This window comes from Athene noctua, chromosome 7 (assembly GCF_965140245.1).
Source record: "Athene noctua chromosome 7, bAthNoc1.hap1.1, whole genome shotgun sequence".
Classification (NCBI taxonomy): Eukaryota; Metazoa; Chordata; class Aves; order Strigiformes; family Strigidae; genus Athene; species Athene noctua.
In genome coordinates, this window is record NC_134043.1 from 38,729,270 (window position 1) to 38,745,297 (window position 16,028).

Below are 16,028 nucleotides of genomic sequence, written 5' to 3' on the forward strand. Positions count from 1 at the left end.
AGGCAAGGGCCCTAGTGTCCAGAAAGACCGAGGACCCTGGCAACTGGGGTACTGCTGACCCATGGAGACTCCCAGGACCACGGCATTTGGGAATGCCAGGGACCCTACCATCTGGGGCACCCCCCAACCCACAGAGACACAGGTGTCTGAAAGACCTACTGACCTGTGGGGACCCCAGGGGCCCAGTCATGTGGGGCACGCACCCCAACCCACCCCTGGAGACTCAATTATGCAGCTCATTTTTAAGAGTGTGTCTTTTTATAGAAAAACTTGATACTGCAAAGGAAAAAGGGATATTAGTAATTGTTGAGTTGAATAATGTTTATGTGTGCCACATACAGTATATATTTAAATTGACTCACTGTATTCAATAACAAATTTTGCCAGCAAATGGACAAAATCTTCTGTGTAAAATAGTTCAGTTCTAATAGTTAAAGATCTGTCAGATTTCCATCAGATGAATAGTTATTAAATTAAGTGAGGCTATATGCACTGCACTATTTAATATATAATGAAACTCTTTGGATGAATGTGTGATCTGAGATTAAGGCTGCTAATTTAATCACTGACAGCAGAGTCATTATTTTCCAAAAGCATGGAAAAGAATGCTTTTGCATTGAAATTTTCATGGCTGCTAATTTTTCCATGTGGTTATTATACATGCAGGGATCCAAAAAAGGCCATTTTCCTGGAGGCAGAAACAAAACTGCAAAAGCTTTAGAGGCGGCTGGGCAGAGAGCCGTGGGTCTGACTTTGCTGACAGAAAAAGTGATTTTTGGAAGGGAGCACAGTCTGTGACTTTTTATTGGAAAAATTAGTCAGGTGGAAAAACTCTTGATCAGTCATACCTTAGCCTTGCCTCAGCTGGTTCTGACTATCTTACTTCCCAACTCCCAGTACCAGTTTCAGGTGTTTGGGGGAGAACTGTGGTTCCTTGCTGGGAAAGGGATGGCTGTGATGGTGCTGCTGGCTGGTCCTCCATCCTCAGCATGCTAATGGATTCTTAAAATTACCGCTGATTTCTCTGGAACAGATTGTATGGTTTTGTATGAGTGCTGCATCTGCTGAATGTTAAACAAATTTTGTGTGTACCGGTGTCAGGAGACAGAAAGAATAAATAGTCCCTAAGCAGACAGAAGGCTATATTTAGGTTTAGGCTGAGTATGCCCTCTGTATGCCAAATGCAAAAAAAACCAAACCAAAATGCCTCTTCATTTCCTGCTGGAGAGTTATATATACTTTTTTCTCCATCGTGTTTTAAAACTTTCAAATATGGATACAGTCTAGTGTCAGGCAGCTGCATGGTCCTTCCGTGACAGCCCCAAGTGCATACGTTGTTACTTCATGGTGTCAGGACCGTGGGACACTAACATGGGCCCTCGGTGTCCCTGCCCAGCCTCCCCTGGGGCCTCCTCTCACCCCTGCCCATGGATGAGGACCCCACTTCAGCCCCTGCCCCAGCAATGCCATAGGAAGCTGATCTCCAGCTCTGCCAAGCCCTGCCTGGCCCAGCCATGGCTCTGCCAAGCCCGGCCTGATCTGCACGCTGACAGCCTGGCCTGGCCTCAGCCCCTTTCCAGCCCCAGGCCCTGCCTGGCCATCCTGGGGCTGTGTCTGATCCTGGTTCCCTGCACCTGGCCCTCAACTGACCCCCAGCCACGGGGGCACGTCCTGGCCTGGCCTTGTCCCCATGCCCAGGGAGGTGCCTGCTGGCTGGGGCTGCCCTCAGGCCGGCCGGGCGTAGGCCAGGCCCTGGCTGTGAGTCCCTCCCCTGCCAGCCCTGGGGAGCTCCCGCTGCCTTTGCAGTGCCCTGACACATGTGGTGTCCAGTCTTCCAAACACCACTCCTGTAAGACCCTTTTCACCATTTCAGCCACCGTGAAAGATTAACCCACAAAAATCTTAGACTAAAGGGAACACTTCTATGATTCCTGCTTTATGATTTTTCATCAAGAGCACAAGACTGCCTTTTAAAGAGGCGTTGTGTCTTTGGTACAAAGCCTGGGGAGTGTGTCTGTGTTGCAGCGGAGTATAGAGGTTCCTGAGCTAGTTTTAAATGAAGTGCACTGGACATCACAGAGGAATCCAACTGTGGAACCCAGCATGGGCTAAATTTATCCTGCTTCTCTGCACTGTGGCCATATTCTGGTTTAGAGGTTTGACAAATGGTCTGCAGGTCTAAAAGCTTCAGGAACAGCCTGGCATTAATCCCAGGGTCAAATAGAAAGCAAAGAGACATTGGAAAAAGAGCAGCAGCACTTAGAGGATGTTAGCCCTTCAAGAGCAGATTCAGAGCTCCTGACGAGAGCAGACTTTCATAAACTGCTTTCCAGTTTTACAGCTGTACAGTCAGGATGGTTCTTTTGTTCCCAGCACTTCTGAAGTTGCTAAAAAAAATGCCAGTTATTGAAAGTCTCTTTTTTCTCCCCTTTTGCCAAGACTGACTCTTGTAAGTAATGCTGAGCCTCTGCACAGTGCTCTGTCAGGAATGAAGCTGCAGCTTAACATGAAATGGAGACCCACAGCATACACCTTTGTGGGGAAGACAGTTGGAGAGATAGAAGACCAATTCTTATTTTCTTCTGAAGTTTTTTTAGAGCAGTCTGTCATCCCTAATTTTCCCTTCTATATATTGCTTTCTTCTATGTGCAGACTATGCATAGATTTGAGTGGAGAACCACCAACTCCATGAGCCCAAAGTGTTTTGGAACACATTGTAGCATGAAAGTCAGGTTGCTCAGTTCTCAATGCCCAACACAAAGTAATGCTTCATGACCTGCTGTTTCAGGAAAGGATAGTTCTATTTTAAATCTTTCAGTACATGATTATGACTCACTGGGTCATCTGTGTTTTGAACACAGCAGATTCTGTTGTGTGGGTACATATGTATGTGGTGTATATATCAGTGAGAAAGAGTTAGGGTTGACTATCTAACTGCTTCCACGTTTCATTTCTATAAACTAGAGATCTTTATAGTTGTTTAACGTGATGCTAAGAATGCAGTAAATACTGGATGGTGGTATTAGGAGCTTTCTACACAACCCATTGGAGAAGTAACAAAGAGTTTTTGCACAACTGTATGCTTATTGTAGAATGCAAGTCTCCTAGCTGAACCGCAAAGACAAAACTGACTAAGAATGACCAAGGGAACGATAAAATTTCTTTAGCCAGCCAGGTAAAACAAGTCTTTGATCTGTGGTAAAAATGCTGCTCTGATTCAATTGTCGCTTAAATGGGTAAAAATCAAGAATAGCTCATGTAAATCTTACGTCTGTACTTTGCCTTCTGGTAAGTCTCATGGGTTTGACAGTGATGTGCTCTAATTTAAAGTGTCATTGGCTATTTATTCAGAACGAGTTTTACAAGAGTACTCTGGAGCACTTCTCTATTTGAATGGAAAAAGTAGGTTAAAAGAAAGGTAATTTACAAGGAAAAGCAAAGGCAAGAACACTCAGCATGAGGGCATGGTTAGACACATGGCAATGTTTAATCCTTACTGTTCCTAATCCTTCAGGTCAGGCTTGCAACACTGGGAGCTTTCTGTTCTTGCTCCTGGACCTACATACTGACTGCTTAGAGGACAGAGCAGTGCCAATCTCCTCATTTTGTGTCAGCTTAATAGGAGCAGTGTAAAGGACAAGATGCAGCATATGTTAAAAGTATATGCCTGTGGGCTACATATGTCATGCAGCTGGAAGGCTGCTGTCTTATAAAAGTAATAAGTAATATGACCAAGAGACAGCCATTATGATCGGGCATACGGGCAGTGAAGTGAATAATGCTGCCAGGAGGAATGCCTACAGTGCAGCAGTTGGGAAATACTGATTAAAAAGTCCTAAAGTGCTTGCCCCTGACGAGTCATTTCTGCTGAAGCAGGCATCTTTCCAGGCTGATAGTGTCTAAATGCACTTTCAGGCTTGTGCATTTTGGATGTGTTTAGCTGAAACTGGTTTGTTCTTCCTATCTATATCTGCAATGCCTCCTATCATACCCATCACTTCAGCTTATCATCACCCTCCTGGGATTCTTCAGTTCCTCAACAGATCTGGCTGGAAACCTCCCCTCATGCATCATTTCCTGAAGAATTCAATCAGCTTAGCAGGAAAGGCTGAAAGCCAAAAGCTACAAATAAGCTAAGCTTTATTTTGGTAAAGGGAACACTAAATGTATCTGCTGCTTTACTTCTTTTTTCTTCCTTTTATTTTTTCCCTCCTCTTCCTTATTGTATGTGAAAGGTGAGGATGAAATCTGCATCTGTCGGACACTGGATGCTGTTAAAAATAGACATGTCTCCAATAAGATGTTTTGGTGTGTGTGTGATAAGGGTTTTTTATATTATAGTTCAGAATATACTCATGTCGAATTGCTGACAATCTGATCAAAGCTTTCACTTTGCAATCTTTTGCTCTGCTATTTTTCTTTTTTTTTTTACTGGTACAGTAGTACCAGCGACATAAAGCAAGTTGTTATGCAAGGGTTAACAATGAATATATGATCTCTTTATTTCATTTAGCCAGTATTAGAGCTTTCTCACAGTAATATTTGATCACTGTGAGAAAAATAATATCAATAATATTTAAGATAAAATGGAAAACAGAACTTAATAACGTTCTTTCTACAAAACTATGTGTGCTTCAAAACAGCCTTAGGATCCTGACTGCATCTCAGTCAGCACAGTCATATTCTTGATGCACAATATTGGTATTTATTAGTTACTTTGTTGGACTCAAGAGTACTGGTGCTAGTTCTGCCCACAGTCTGCTCAGCCCCTCACTACCAGAAGTCTATGTGAGTCTCATTTTGTCATGTATGTGGCCTTTTGAAGTCTCCAGTTAAGAGAAGTGTTAAATCTACATGATATTCTTAGCTGTTGACAGCTACATGACATTTTCCTAATCAGAAGAGGTCAGTTCAGAATACGGCTGTTATTGCTGCTGTTACTCTTTTTTAAACTTCCTTATGGCGATTGCATCAAATGTCACTATTTGAAGAAGGTGAAGGAGCTGATGAAGTTAAACTCTGACATTGCTTTGTCATCATAAAAGGGTAAAGAGTAACTGCAAATGTTTTTCATGAAAAACAGATGGAAGGCCTGAGTTTCTTCTCCCTGGTTTTGCTTGCGTGGAGTAAATCCTGATTCATAGTTGCAGGCATGAGAGAAGGGCAAGAACCCCAGAGAAAATGTATACCAATACTTAAGAATGGAATAGTTGAGAGCTGGTTCCTCCTTGCAGAGACTTAAGGCTGGAAGTTAGTGACAAGTAGTGGCGAAAGCCACTCTTCCCCGAGCAGCAACAATGCCCCGCTTTACTTTGTCTTTACTGACATTTACCTATTCAGGTTTGTTAAGTGTCTCTTCTGGAATCTGAATGACACTACAGCAGACAATTGCTATTATCTTCTACCCTGTGCAAAAAGCTTTTCCACTTTTACTCTTGAGGTTTCAGAGTGGAGCTTTTCTAAGCTCAGAGCACAGAGTTTTAAAGAAATGTATATATGTTAGTGTGTATATCAATACAGACACACATAGATATACACATAGAAACACAAACTCATCTTTTATTAATGTTCTTGTAGCTGTGAATGTTGATGATATAGGAAGATGTAATATGACCTTTTAAAAATAATTTATTAGTACGTGGTAAAGTACAGGCTCCCATTTCAACTCAGTTGTTATTTGCTAATTAACAAAATCAAGTTTTGTAGACACAAATTGGAATTAGTGAGGTTTAACTGTATTTTGATGTTTGGTTTTTTAAAATTTTCCCTGGCTAAAGGTCACCCTTCTTCAAGGTTAGCTTGTGTTAACGCAGCACCAAGAGCCACTGAGTCTGCTCACTGGTGCTGATGGTTCTAGACTAGACACCCTGCACATCTTCAATGTGTATCTGCTTTGGAGCACAGATACCTGCAATTGTGTGGCTTTTATTGATAGGTATATAAGAAATGAGATGTGGTTTTTAATGTGATTGGCTCGGTTTCATTTTGGGGTGTTTACCCCAAAATGTGTTGAGGGTTGATCTCAGATCTCAGCAGAGTTTATACAATCTGATTATACTGAAATGCAATATTGACAGAAGTGAGAAGTATGCTTACTCGGAGATCCAGCTGTCAAACGTTCTGAAAGCTTCTCTGCCAGGTGTGGATACGACCGCTGGGAGCACAATAAAGAATCACAGAATCATAGAATCTAAGTTGGAAAAGACCTTGAAGATCATCTAGTCCAACCATCAACCTAACACTGACAGTTCCCAACTACACCAGATCCCTCAGCGCTATGTCAACACCTCCAGGGATGGGGACTCCACCACCGCCCTGGGCAGCCCATTCCAACGCCCAACAACCTGTTCTGTAAAGAAATGCTTCCTAATATCCAGTCTAAACCTTCCCTGGTGCAACTTGAGGCCATTCCCTCTTGTCCTATCGCTTGTTACTTGGTTAAAGAGGCTCATTCCCAGCTCTCTGCACCCTCCTGTCAGGGAGCTGTAGAGGGCGATGAGGTCTCCCCTCAGCCTCCTCTTCTCCAGACTAAACCCCCCCAGTTCCCTCAGCTGCTCCCCGTACGACCTGTGCTCCAGACCCTGCACCAGCTCCGTTGCCCTTCTCTGGACACGCTCGAGTCATTCAATGGCCTTTTTGTAGTGAGGGGCCCAAAACTGAACCCAGTCATCGAGGTGTGGCCTCACCAGTGCCGAGTACAGGGGTGAGATCCCTTCCCTGTCCCTGCTGGCCACGCTATTGCTGACACAAGCCAGGATGCCATTGGCCTTCTTGCCCCCCTGGGCACACTGCTGGCTCCTGTTCAGCCAGCTGTCTATCAACCCCTCCAGGTCCCTCTCTGACTGGCAGCTCTCCAGCCACTCCTCCCCAAGTCTGTAGCCCTGCTGGGGGTTGTTGTGGCCCAAGGGCAGTCCTCGGCATTTGGCCTTAGTGAAACTCCTCCAGTTGGCCTTAGCCAACTCCAGCCTGTCCAGATCTACTAAAGAAGAAATGTTTGTGTTAGGAATTATGCTGTCTTTAGTTAGCATCTGTTTGTAGCTACATCATGAACTAGAACTTGCTCAGTTGCTGCATGAGCTCAGGAGTGGACTGGCATTGCAGTAATGAGTCTTTTTTTGAGGCCAAAACATTACAATGCACTTAGAGTTGCCCCTGGCTAAAGCCATTTTAAGATAGAGAGAATGAATGAGATTTACAGCAAAGGTCCTTTCTTCTTTGTAGATCACTGAAGGATGGAGAGTCTCACCTTGCCTGCCTGTGTGAACTTGGCTATTGATCTCCATAACAGCGGGACCTGGGGTTCCTTGCAAGGTAAGGGCTTTGAAGCTCTTTAAGCTGTTGAATGCGAGTGCATGTCCATAGACAAGGGGGTAATTGTCTGCCTGATGGAATAGTCTCAAAGTGTCAAGAATTGTGATACATGACAGAGATAAAAGATGGGGCAGAAGGAAAATGGAGACAGGCCCATATAAGAGTGACAACAAAGTCTCTTTTGAGTAAGATCTCATGATGATATGAGGCTCTCAACAGGAATGGCATCACTTCAACCATTAGCCCTTCAGGAAAAGATTTTCATTCGTGTCTCAGCATTTGGCTCTGCTAACAGGACCTGCTTGTATGGAATAGCTGCTTCTGGAGAGCAGGGTATGTTGTGCTGATATCGGTCTTCATGCCAGGCACAGCACATGAAGAAAACCAGTTTATGCTTGCAAACTAGAGAGTCACATTCCAGATTACAAAGATAGGGGCACTGCTTACTAAAGAAAAGTACAAAAATGCGGAAATTCAAAGTTTAAATACATCTGGCACTTATCCCTTGATTTAGAGAATACCTTTAACATCTCTCAGCTTCAGAAACCTCAAGAAACCAATTCAGAAATTCTCTAAGATGGTATTTTTCAGTGGACTTCCATCCACTTCTCACCATCATTTGGGACAGAAGAATGTTCTCCTTTTTATTGTGTACCAATGAAGCTTTAAAATCTCTCTCATTCAGAACAGTAAAAAATAAGCCACCAAGGTAAAAATATTGTGGGCAGCTCTGTGGCCACTGGAGAACATAGAATCATAGAATGGTTTGGGTTGACACATCCTGCAAATGTTGCAGTTGATAAGGAAGATTGACTCATGTTTTTCAGCCCCATCTATCAAGCTGTTACTTGTTACATAAAGGTGAAGACAGCACAGTTTAATATGTGGGGTTTTTTAGATAGGCTTGTCCTAAAAAGTCACAAGACACCAATTACAATTATTATTGGAAATCTTGTAGTTTGCACAAGAAAAGGCACAGGGTTTAAGTTTATACTAAAATGCAAGTATTCTGGGTCATCTTCTGAAGGATAACACTCTTAACTGTTTTATAATTAAAATCTCCTGTGCTTGGTGGAAGCAGGAAGAATAAACTAGTTACAGAGATCTTAGAAAAATAGCTTGCCTTCTGTGTAAACCATTAGGCATGCCAGTATCATCTTTAAAACATAAATACACAGAAGCATTTGTAGATTTTATGCACTGCTTACACATCTTATGATACAACTAATATGCCTTAGTTAGCTATTTAATATTATGTGACCCCTTATTCTTGCATTTCAATGTCACCAGTGTCAGACTGCTAAAGATTAACTTGACAATTATTTTGAAAAAGACATCCTGATTTCATTAACCTTTTGTAAGGACACTTGATGTTAAAATATGCCATTACTATTTCTAAGTGTAACACAGTGATGGACTTTATTGCTCTTAATGCTCTATTAGCAGGTACAATTCACTGTTTCTTATAGTAAATGAAATCATTATATATTTATTTGACTCTTGGGTCTAAGGTCCAGGTACTCTGATGTTTATTATAGAAGCTAAAAAAAACATTTTTGTGGGCCCTTAAAACCTTAAGGTTTCTGTTTAGGGATGTCCATCAGCCATTACAGCTGAAAATGCTAAAATTCGGACAGTACTTCCATATTCCCAGTGAGACCAAAGCTGGGCAGTTCCTCATGTTTCTTGCTAATACTCAGGAGTGGTCTCCTTTCCCATAGTGTGTTTTCCTGAATAATTGGTCTTAGCCACCCAGTTTGGCCTCTTAATGATTTCAAGGGCTTTATGATTTAATAACAGAAATTAATAAAATAAGCTTAATACCAATTTCAGCCTAGGGCTTTCTTTTCCTCACTGTGCACCAGTAGCAAAGATGATTGCTTTTCTAGCAGTAATATTCTTCCTAGGCATCTTTTCTAGGGAGTGCTGTAGAGTTCATCACTGTGCTCTGAATTCCTCTTATTTGTCTAGGGACTTTGGGTTTTGTGGGGTTTTTTGTTTTGGTTTGGTTTTCTTTTAGTTCATGCAAGACCTTAGCTCTAGGCTAAAGCCATATAAAAAAAAGGGGGAAATTACAGGGGTCTTATCTCTCAAAGTAATTTTACTTTATTAATGTTTGGTGCTGATGGAATCCCAAGGAAATCCATTATTTGGTCAGTTGAGGGGAAGAAGGAAGCGGTAAAGAAGAGGCACCATCTGTCAAATGGAGAGTCTTTTAAAAAGCTTTAGACCAAACTTAAAGGAATAGCCAATGTAGACAAGAACAGTATTTCTCTGTAGGTGCAGTTCTTTGATCTTTTCTGAGATGTCCTCTATGACAGGAGTTTGTGAGAAACTAGTCTGCTGTTAGTTGTCAAAACTGAATCTGAACAATGAAATGGAGAGGGAAAATCTTTCATCATCTTGTTGCTCATCTACATTTCTTTCTTTTTCCTGTAACTCCTGTGGTCTAGCTGAGCTGGGGTCACCAGTGAAACTTCTGTCCTTGGTCTGGAAGTGGTCAATGGGAAGGTGTGGTCAATTGCATTGACTCTAAAAAGGACATCAGGGACAATTATCCAAGCGATGATCTCCCATAGTAAAGCCCTGGATAACAGAGATAACTTAAAGGTCACACAGCTACGTACAGGCACCTGAGCTGGATGTGCTTATGGTTTCTGAGCCATGTGGCACCGCAGTGTGCTGCACAGGTGTTTCCTCATTCTAGATATATCAGAAGTACAAAGCAGGCATAAAACTAGAGAGGCAAGTTATTTCTGTAGAGCGATGATGAAACTTCTGCAGAAATTCTGTATCTGCTTCTGGTAGACTTGCTTTTAGCCTATCAGGAGTACAGACCTTGAAAAATATAAAAACTCTTTTGTCTCTCTGTCCTGGGGAATATATGTGTCCAACTGACTCCTGAGTTCTTTATGTACAGAATTCCCTTACTTTCTATCTTCTTCAAAGTTTCCAGTGGAAGCATGACAAGAGACTGTGTCAAGGAGGATCTTGCTTTGAAATCAATAGATGAATCAGATTCAAATCACGCTGATAGCTCTGTAACAAACCTAAGTCTTTCTCTTCTCTTGGCCTATTCCTCAAAGAGAAATGCCCTGAGTTAGAATAAGTAACTTTTTGCTTAATCCAGAAGAATAATATGCAGACCTGTTTCTTTTCAGTGTAGTTGTGAGCCACATCTCAGGACTGGAACACCAGTTCCATTGCCTGTATGTACTAGAAAGTAAGTGACTGCAGCACACAAACGATAGAATTTTTATGCATCTAATTCTGTGATTGTTCCTTTTATCTCTTAGTATTTAATAACGGGAAAGCTTTTTTTTCTCTCATGCATGTGCTGTAATGTTTGCAGGTGACTGTTGTGAAATAGAGTGAAACTTCCAGTGGAGTAGTACATTTGTGTGTGTTTGAATTCTGCTGGGAATATGAATGTTTCCTGGATGCCATTCTCCAGGTAAGAAATCAGGGCATTGCACCTGCTCTCTTTGTTCCCCCATTTCCCAAGGTATTTCTGTATGACACAGCGCTGGGCAGAGTAACTCAGGTTGATCAGGAACCTGTTGCTGACCTCTGCTATGGGTATTGGCCTTCAGAGAAGCTCACCAGTCTCTGTTAGCAACAGTGATGTGTGTGGAAGCAGAGCATGCTGCCAGTTCTGAGCAGGTTGACAGATACTTCGATGACAAACAAAAAACTCAGAGTGTCATTTCAGATACAAACCTTGCTTAGAAAACAATTCTCAGCATACTGAGCTCACAAAACAGTCAAGATTGAGACACTATAAATAAGAGCAGGTATTTGTATACCTTCCACTCCCATTGCCAAGAAGGATTCAAGCTTTCTGGGGAACTCTCCAAATTGATCTAGAAACATTGCTGGGCAGGCAGAGAAGGTGAATGGTGTTGGCAGCCAGGCAGAGAGCCAGCTAGCTGTTCTCTTCCAGGCTTTCACGGCTGCAGAGAGCATAGTGTCTCCCTGTACCACTTAGTAAATTTATGACATCACCAGCTGTTACCAGGGAAACACAGAAACTACAAATTTGGATCTTGGCAGCTAGGTGTAAAGAAGAAGTATCTTGCTCTTTTGAGGGTCAAAAAGGAAAGCTGAAACAAATTCCAGAACAGCTTTGAACTGAAACCAAGTTGGGGTAGGTTAATAATTCCAAACCAAACAACTATAGCTGAAAAAGTGACAGTGTGGTCCCCATTATGTCACTTATAGTAAACAAACATGGCACATCAAGTGCAGGACCTCTGACTTCATGAAGTTTAAACATATCCTTCAGACATAAGACCATTACTGTTGACTTACAACTTCAGTTCTCACCAGTGGATTCAACAAGTTGCTTTTAGAGATGTGGTATCCTCTGACCAGTGATTTTTAGAAAATGCTGATAATTTCTGCTTCTTGAGAAAGAGTTTACTTGTATTTCACAGCAAAGAAAGCATGTAGTGTTGAGTTTTGATAAAATTGTGTGCAAATACCATTACTGTTGTGATGAAATATGTGCTTTTTATAGCTTTCAAAAATCTGTGGTTTTTTTGTGAGAACCGATGTGTTTAGACATGCATTTATGTCTTTTAAGTGCTTGAGATTTCTGAAGCTACAGAAATCATATTTTTGTCTTTTAGTAACATTTGCTGATGTTTTATTTATGTTTAAATTAAAACATTCCTTTTAAAATGGATTATTATTGAGCAGTTGAGATCCAGCTAATATTAACTCTTTCACAGGCCTTTTGATTTCATTCACATTGCACGAGATATATATGTTTGGTACTTACTTGAGTTGCCCACAAAAGCATGCATCTGCTGCAAAGGTAGAGGAGCAGGCTGGAGCGAAGACTCGAGCTGAACTCAGCTACTTCGTCTCCATTCATACCTGCAAGGCTGTGTATGTGGCTTTACTTCCACCAGGAGATCTCATGTCAGAAAGGTAGAGGTTGTTACGCTCACCAGATGTTGGGGAGATCTGAGAGAACCTGTATAGAGTGTTAAAGACCTGTGGACTCACCCTATTTGGCTCTGTCTCCACTAAGGAGCAAAATTACTTAGAAAAAATCCCCATGTTGGTAATCTGGTGTCAAATATATCCATGATGGAGGTTCTTATGTGGACATTGAGCAGCATTTCTAGCACTGTTCCATAACTCTCTTAAACAGCACTGGAACGGGTTTAGTCTGATTTCTGTCCTCCATATGAAAAAAATCCACAAGACCTGCTTGCCGAACAGTCAGTCTGTCTGTCCTCTGTTTTGTTGGTGGCCTTTGGATCTTGAGATTTCTATGCCACAAGAGCAGTTTGCGTACAGTCTGGATCTTGTCATTTGGAACATGGTTCAGTGTTCCCTGTTGTGCCCTGTTTCAGATGGATGATGACCAAGGAAACTGCTGAGCCATGGATGGATTGCAGGGATATGTCACGAGAAAGACATCCGGAGTCATCTGCCCACATGCTGTGATGCTGGCTCACATTTCTAAAGCAGAACTGCAGACAGAGGAGATCATGAGTGCTCCAAAGAACTTAGCTATCTATGCAAGTTCCATTTTTTTATCATTGTAGTGAATCATTTTGAAAGGCTCCTTTTTTTGGTCCTCTTTACTTAGGCTGCTGGTTCCTCTTGCTTGTATGCCCAATGACAGTCCTGAGACTTGTGACTGGGGCTGCAAAAGCCACTGGGGCTGTTGCCATGTTTTTTCTCTCCAGAATGGTGGAAAAGTCATCCTTCCTCACTTCTCTTTTTTAAGGGTATGAAAGATGCTTCTGAAGAGGAAGGAATTTACTTCTTGGGAATAATCACATACAACCAGGATGAGTCCCATGTGCAGACTTTCAGGCTAGAGGTATGCTCTGGAATTCTCATGGGGAGGAGAACATTTTGATTTGTGTGGTAAATTCATGGTGTTTGCAATCTCTGTCATGGTTTTAGAAATAGGTGCACTCCCGTGACCTTCATGTCCATCCCAAGTACATTCTCCACATGCTGGCTCCTCTGGAGCTACTCTTAGGTACCCGTGAGTAGTGGCCTTGTGTGAGCCCCACACAGGCCTTTAGGAAAATAAATCAATATGACAAGCATGCATTAATCAGACCAATATGTGGTATTTATTTTTTCATATACACTGGCACTTATAATAGTAAATTACTACAGGGCACCTTCACATTTCTACTGATGCTCTTCCTATATGTGGTGGAACAGGAGGGACAGTTTAATAGGCATATAGGGACAGAAGGACAAGGAGCTGCTATATGATGCTGTCTTCAGCATAAACATACTGACTTTTGACTCAAAGGGGAGTGAACTTAGTGAAGAGTATCATCAGACAATAAACTAATTGTTATGTTTTCATCCTCCTTTTTCCCAGGAGGCAAATGCAAAGAATTTTCCATACCTAAACCTGAGAGTCATTCATACTTCACATGTATTTATCAAATTCAAGTGGATGGGAAGGCTGTCCCCTGAAGAACACAGTTGTGAAGGGCCATAAAATAGATCATTACATCTAATAACTGCATTGATGTGAGCTGGTAACAGCAACGGACACAGTGCAATTCCCTCCATTCCTTCTGGATTGCACTGTGATTGGAGAGATGATAAAGAAAACTTCTGCTATGCAGAGTGTGATTATGATAGCTGAAAGCCCCTCTGAAGATAACAATTTTGTTCTCTCTCTTTACCTTCTGGTGTATGTTGAATCTTGGTTGCTGACTAAAGTGGTAACATGGATAATCAAGTTTTCAAAGATTCATAAATATAATAACAACACTAAGAGAAGCTGAGGTGTATTCTCTACTGACTAGTGAATCATTAATTTAACTGGTATCATGTTTTCCCTGTAAAAAAGCTAAATCTGCAGTAGGGCTGAGAAAGGATCTGATTTGACTTTCAGTCTCCAGTGGGCTGACCATTAGGAAGGAATCCTACTTGCTGCCTTCATTAGGAAAAAAGGGACACTGTGAAGAGACACTTTTCAAAGCAGCACCTCATTTTCAGACCTGTGTTGAGGGGTCTGGTGGCCTGCAGCTAGGAATACTTAGTGGTGTCATTCAGAAAGGGGGTGCGCTGGCTGTGAACTGACATGGGCCAGTTTTGAGTTGCTATGCTCCTCAAAAGGGACTTTGCCAAAAAAGGAGAAGAATTCATCACCTATTAGAACATATTCTGGCTGCACTATACAAGCAATTTACTAGAGTCTCTATATATGAGTACTGGCAGTCTTTGAAACAGAAGAAGTAGGGTTGCTTTGTGTGCACTGAAGAATTTTTGCTATTGACTTCACTGGAGCCATGATTCTTCACCAGATCCGTATCCTGAAGGCCTAAAGTGGCCTTAAAAGGACTACTGCAAATTTATAAACCATAATCACAGTCCCCAGTTGGCATGACAACCAGCACCACTCCTGCTTAGGATCTAGCCCTGCAAACCTGTAACCCCCTGTCTATACCACACTCAGTACTCACTCATGAGATTCCTTTGTCCCTACCTTTTTTACTGGAACTTTTGTGACAATAAAGAGCATCTTTCTTTAAAAAAGTGTTTGATGGCAAATTATATTCCTGGGTACTTAATGTTTCAATGTTTGGGCTGCAAACACTCTGGGACATGCTGATTTGTTTAATAGCTACAGTTCTTGCTGGAAAGTTTTTAAATTGTGTAAACATTCCTACTAGTTTTATGGGTTTCTAAACTCTTTTTTTATGTGGGTACAAATTCAAGTTGACAGTGTACTTTCCAAGCTTACATTAAATAGGGCCGACTTGCTATTGGTAGAGGAATATCTCTAAAATAGCTTTCTGATGTCTTGCAATGGAAGACTTTTCACTAACTCGGATTAGAAAGAACCTACCATGTATTTGTAAGTCTTTTATCAGTTCTTACTGTGCCCTAATGTCTGTGGGACTCCTGCTGGTAGAAGGAGGAAGAGAAGAAAGTGAAAAAGTCCAAGGATAATTTAATGGAGAAAGGAAGGTATTTTCACTGCACATTGTGTTTGCCAGTTACTGTTACCATAAAGCCATCAAAGATCTTAATGCTTTGAAACTTCTCACTTACAGGTTGCAGTATGCTGGTGCTTTCCTCACATAACTATGTTTTACCTCTCTTCAAGTGTGTCAGCGCTGCTTTAAAAGATCAGTATAGAAAACTGCAATTACACCATCTGGTTTCAGTTTTCCTTAATTCGGTGTCAGCCAGGCTCCTACAATCCAGATGATTAAAAGGGACAGAGCTAAACCTGCTGTATTTTTGGGATTTAAGCCTACCTTTTCCCCCTGTAAATTTTGACCTTTTCAAAATAAGCTTCCCCCCCCCACCTCCACCCCGCAAACATGGAACATAAAGCAAATGTTTGCTACTTTTATCAGTGGAGCCAAATTCCGTGCATTCTGGCTGCTTTACACTGACAGAAAAATTATTCCAAAATAATTAGAGCTTGTAAATGACACTGTATGTCGCTGTAATAATAACAGCTAACTTGGCCTTTTGCAAAGTATGTATTTTCTGAAGAAATTTCAATCTAATAGGCAAACCCCGATTATGTTGACCTTGTGAAAATGTAGCCTAAAGAAAGTAGCGGATGTTTGTGACTGTTTTGAAATCTCCTGACTGGAGTAGTTTCCCACTGAGGAACATTGTGCTTTTATTACACCCAGTGGTGGGGTTCTCTCACTTGCCCTGTCTTCAGCCTGGGTCCTGATGGCTCTGAAGAGGGAGTAGCA

General features: G+C 41.8%; 1 long non-coding RNA gene across 1 annotated transcript in view; it reads left to right on the forward strand.

The window, feature by feature from the left end:
- LOC141962541 (uncharacterized) overlaps window positions 1–15,499 on the forward strand; it is a 29,198-nt gene extending 13,699 nt beyond the window's left edge. Inside the window, exons 2-4 of the long non-coding RNA XR_012633958.1 lie at window positions 7,222–7,311; window positions 10,664–10,765; window positions 12,678–15,499. This is a non-coding gene — a long non-coding RNA (uncharacterized LOC141962541). The remainder of the gene's footprint in view (window positions 1–7,221; window positions 7,312–10,663; window positions 10,766–12,677) is intronic.
- The last annotated feature ends 529 nt before the right edge of the window (window positions 15,500–16,028 follow it).